This window comes from Aptenodytes patagonicus, chromosome 6 (assembly GCF_965638725.1).
Source record: "Aptenodytes patagonicus chromosome 6, bAptPat1.pri.cur, whole genome shotgun sequence".
Taxonomy (NCBI): domain Eukaryota; kingdom Metazoa; phylum Chordata; class Aves; order Sphenisciformes; family Spheniscidae; genus Aptenodytes; species Aptenodytes patagonicus.
Window position 1 is genome coordinate 29,606,156 of NC_134954.1, and position 5,646 is coordinate 29,611,801.

Consider the following 5,646-nt stretch of genomic DNA (forward strand, 5'->3'; position numbering starts at 1 on the left):
GACCCAAAAGGTTTCACCATTGTCCCTCACAGGGAGAGACTGGGCTATGGTGGCAATGCACGTCTGACCTCTCTAGGCAAACTCTGCCAGTACCAGCCTCCAAGAGAGAGGACAACAGCTAGAGCAGTTCCAGAAACCTCTTACGTTGCCCTCAAACTGCTTTCTCCTACACACACCACCACAACATGACAGCCTGGTCCGCACTTCACTGGGAACGGAGATACCTGGTTTTGCAGAGGCCAAAAATTCCTTGTGGGGTAAGAGAGATGGGACACCAAGCCTGTCACTGATCGAGAAACTTGAACTGGGATAGTCTAAAGGATTGTTCACAGTTGCAGGACAAAGAAACAAAAAAAGTCTGATTTAACTGAATTTCATTTTTATTTTGCACCTTTTAATTATTGCTGTTGGCAGGATGTGTCCATCGTCTCTTACTCCAAAAGCCCTCACTTATTTCCATGCCAATTTGATGACATTTTTCACAAATCTAAACTTTTCCTGCTGAAAACCAGCAGGAAGGATCCTGGGCTGAAGCTCTAGACAAGCAGCGATACCAAAAGGCAGGACCTCAGTGCTCCCAGGGCTTCCTAACAGGGGTCCACTCTGCTGCGTGGTCCCAGCTTCTCAAGCTTTGCCACCTCTACTCAGCCTTAGAAATGTGAGGATGCAGAATAATTACGGAAAGAATTCATGGGATGGGAGACTGAGGAAGAAGGGTTCAGGGGAGCATCAAGCAGAACCCGCTGCCTCCCATTGGTCCCCTAGCCCTGCAGTTTGCTGTGTGGCTCTGCCTCATTTTACACAGACATCACTTGTAAAAGCAAAAAAAAAAGTGATTTACTTACCAACCCTGGCCGGTGATGCCACGCAGGACTTTCCTGAGCACAGTGGAGGAGTCAGGCAACACCTCTAAGCAAGGAGCTCGGGAGCAGCTGAAACCCATTTCTGTGGCTCAGGAGTTGGGGTGCCGTCCGGGATAAATAAAAAACAAATTAAGCAGCACCCTGAAAATTACTCGAACGGGTCATTAGATAAAAGTGCGGGACACCAGCACTTGCTCCGAAATGGTGAGGTTAGCAAGGTTATTACGAGCAGACAGGATGCGACCACGTTTGATTTCCAGCAGAAACAAGGTTGTGAGTCCCCAGTGGGTCAATGGAAAGGGGAGCCAGGCTGGGCCTCCTCTGGGGACCTTCTCCGTTGAGAACCGCAGCAGCAACGAGATCCTCAAAAAAGTGCAAGTCCCAAATCAAAAGTCAAGCCACTATTAAAGGAAAGACATTAACAAGATCTAAAAATGTGCTATCCAGAGGTATTAAGATGTTGGAACTAAACCTGCCTTATTCCCACTAGTGGTTACATTTTAAGGAAACCTTTTAAAAGGATTATCTTCAGGAACTCTCTTTCAACAGCCTTTCCTTTAAGAGTCCTTCATGGTGATACTCCTATTAATTATGCTATGTGATATGATTATGTATTTATTCAGGTATGGGTTGGAAACACGAAGCAAGGCTAACGTTTGCAGGTGTCACTTACAATATGGAGTCTGGTAACTCCAGCCTTTGATCTGGTTTGCAGTTGTGTAGGGGATCTGCGCAGGGCAGACATCCACGAGGTAGCTGGTATCTACGTTGTCACCAGGTTGTTTGATCTCGGGGTGATTGGCTCATTGCTTTATTTATACATGGATTTTTAAAAAAGACTGGCAAGGACCCCCTGAGCGCCGGCTGAGGCTCTTTTAACAGGCAGCTGTTAAGAAAAATTATATGCGGATCTATATCCATATCTAGCTGAAGATAAAGATATATATTTTTATCTGTATAGGTAGGTATTTCCATATCTAGCTGTCCCTCTGTTTACCTGTTTTTAACAATAAAAAGGCATCTTCCTACACAGCTTTTGCTACTGCATTTAGACCAGAAAAAGAAGTTATTCCGCATCCCTCCACTTCCAGCCTCTGCAAAGGTCTTCGGGAAATGACGGATGGTTTAGCAGCCTCCGTCTTTGGGCGCAGGGTCTCATCCTCCTTGTAACCATTCCTGCAAGTAAGGGCCGTCACGCCAAGAGCATGGAAAGAAAGAAGTCACCTCCAGCCAGGTACGGCCCCACCTAACACACAGCGAGCATAGCCACGGGGAAGAGCTCACCTAGGGCAGGTTTGTTTTACTACTTGAAGGTGTTACTGAGACTGAGAGAGTTTTGCTCTCTGATCACTGCTCCTATAAAGGAAATTGCATCTCAGGTTCAGGTACCATCCTAAATGCAAAATAACCAGACATGGCCCTTAGATTTGGAAGGTCTGAGGCCACCAGGCTGATTCGTGCCCTTCGGTAGCCCGCTCTCTCTGTATGTGCATAGAGGAGTGTGCGTCAGTGTGCACACACAAATATGAGCATGTACCATATACAGCCGTATGTGCCTCAACACGCATAAAGGACACGTGTTAAGAATTTAAGAAAATATTTTATGTTTAAATACAAACATTCTGCTCCAATTCAGAGAGCCGCTGCCTTTGCATGTGCATGTGCGCGGGCATCATATATATTGTGCATATATACAGCATACGCAGGCTGGGTGTATGTTTAAATCTATGTCCGTGCACTTACAATATATGAATGCTGTAAATATCTGTACAATATGTGTATATTTTATTTTATAGGCACGCACATAGGGAGAGAATGAACTGTTTGTATAACATAAGCATAGAGACGCAGTACATACATGTTGAGCATACAAACTCTGCTATATATATATATTTTATATACACATGTAGACGCATATATAACATCTATATTGCATATATTATTTATAGATATACACAGACATTTTTTCCAAACTAAAACACTTTCTTTTTCATATTGCTAATTTACTCAAAGCCTGTAACATAAAATAAGAGCTGGGGCGGGGAGAAGGGAAACTTCGCTTTACTTTACCTACTTCAGCTGAATCTCTTATTATTTCTTTTTTTAAGGAAACTTCATTGTATATTCTAGAAAAGTATACTGGTGGGGTAGGTTTACCAGAGGCAGGGAGAATGTGCAGGGAGTGAGAAAGTGAATTGATGGATGGACGGTTAAATGAATATAAATGAACTGATACCTTTACAGGAAAATAACATTTCTTTTCCTTTTTTTATTCTATAGATCAGTGGGTTTTGTATCTGTAATTCTTTCATATCAGCAAAGAGGAAATAAACTCCCATGTAAATCATTTTCCCCCCATCTGGAAGCATATTAAAAGCATGCCTTTTTTTTTTTCTTTTAAGCAGAGCCTTTTTTCCCCCTATTTGCTTATCGGTTCATCCACCATTACATTTTAAATGAAATTGCAAGACCCCCCCCTCCTCCCCCCCCAAATTCCGGGCTGATGTCGGAAAGAGGGAATCAGCCTCTCCCATGCTTTAGAATAACTGACCTAGATTCAATTACAGATAGACCCGGCGGAGAGGACGGCACCTCGCTGCCTTCTCAGGGGTCTCTTCAAAAAAAAAAAAAAGGCAAAAAAAAAAAACCACCCCCCAGAAAAAAGAAGAAAAAAAAAAAGAGAGGGGAGCAGATACGCAGAGGGATCCCGTCAACAGCACCTGACTGCTGCAGGTGCCCGGGCATCCCTTGCCGCGCTGCCCCAGACAGAGCCCCGGCTCCGCCGCAGCGCCCGCCCCGACGGCGCGGCCCCGGCCCCGGCCCGCTGTCCCGACGGCGGGGCCGGGGGCTGCTCGCTCTCTACCCCCCCCCCCCCCGCCCCGGGTGTGTTTTTTGGGGGTCCGCTTCGGAAAGCACAGCTTTTGGGAGGGGGGAGCCGCCCGGTTCTCACCGCTGCCTCCCGGGCGGGAGCGGGGAGAAGCGGGGGGACATCCCGGGAGGAGCGGGGCGCATCGCGGCGCGGCTCTCCCTCCCTCTCGGCGGAACGGGGCGGGTGTCGGGGGTCCCATCCAGCCCCCTCCCGGACCCGGGGGGCTGCGGCGGCACGAGGGGGGAGGAGAGGGGGGGCTCAGGGCCCGTAAGACGGCTTGTTTCATTTCAAAGTGGGACCGGGGCCGCTCTAGGACGCGCCGCTCGCAAATATAATCTTCATATTCAGTTCAAGGGAGTCTCCTTATAATTTACAGCAGAGAGATAAGGCTGGAGGATGCAATGAAAAAAAATCTGAAGCCATCCTCTCCCCCCCTGTACTGCGCTGCACCTTGGGCAGCGGAGCAGAATCCAGAATCTCAACTTCTCCCGACATATGTTTCCAGCAGATAAGTAAACAATCTGGACGTGAAATGAAAATTTTAATTAATGCAGTAATGCTATTACACCTCAAGTGTGCAAATCCCATTGCCTTGCACTGTGACAATGGGTGGGGAGGAGGAAAGAAAGCAGGCAGACAACAAACCACAAGCAAATTCTAATCTGGGTTTTGCTTTTCACTCGGCTCCAATTGTTTTCATAGTTTGTTTCCTTTGAATTAATCTCATCCTTATATTTCAATAATTACCAGCTACTCATCCCTTCCCCTCTTTCTCTCACACACTCAAAGAGCCGGCTCCCTCTCCCTCACTCTCCTTTTTAAATTGGGATCAACCTGTATTTAATTTCTGGGCTTTTACGCGTACACGTTGGCTTGTTGCAGTGTGGACCTGCACAGACCCTGCACGTTATTTCTTGTTTAGCTTTTCAAACGCGGCGCGTTCAGTAATAATGAAGTATTTTGCCCTATTAAAAAGGGAAGGAAAAAAAATAATAATAATAAAGGCTGGGTTATCCCTTTGATGTTGGTATAAAACACCCCAACTGGAACAGAGGCGTGTGAAGGGAGGAAAAAGAGACGGGGAGGCAAAATTAAGGACTGAAGGGGGGAAAAAAAGGGGTAAATTACAGACACATCAAAAGCCCCGGCAGTGGCAGAGGCTGCATCACTCCGGAGTGAGGAGCAGCGCGGAAAATACAGCCCGCTTTGCCCCCGCAGTGCCGGGGTCCCTCCTGCCCTCCCCGGTCTGCAGCCTCCCCGAGGGGGGAGAGGGAGCAGCAGCGGGCTGGGCTGGATTTAGTTCAATATTTTAATTTCTAAGCATTTTTAATGATTTTTTTTTTAAGGGAGGCGGTGAGCACGCTCCGGCTAGGGGGACCCTCCTGCCTGCGCTCTGCCCGCGGGCAGCGCGGGACGTGTTCTCACTTGCCCGCCCCCACGCCGGCCCTTGGAAGCCGGAGCAGCGGCGGAGCACGGACCCGGCGCGGCAGGAGCCCCACGAGTGCCCTGCGTGGGTCCCCGGCCCGGTCCGGCCCGTCGGGGCTGCTGGGAGCGGAGGAGGAGGATGTGTTTCTGATCACCGCTTACTTTTAAACACTACAATCAAGGGATGTAGCCAGGAGGACGGGCCTGGAATAAAACCGTAAAATCAGAATTGCAATCTTTTTGATGTTTCAAAGTCTCGTCGAATGCCTTTGATACACTCAATAGCAAATTTACTGGGCTATTATCACTAATAACCAGAAATAAGTAATATCTCTCAGAGACTTCTATGGGCTTAATGTGTCCTTTAAAATAAAGTTTTTTAACATCACATAATTCCCCTTGTCTTTGTCTCTCCTGCAGCAGAGCTCCCTGGTGATCGCACGGCTACACCTGGGTGCCAGCTAGGGCTTTCCCAGTTTCTTCTGCCCC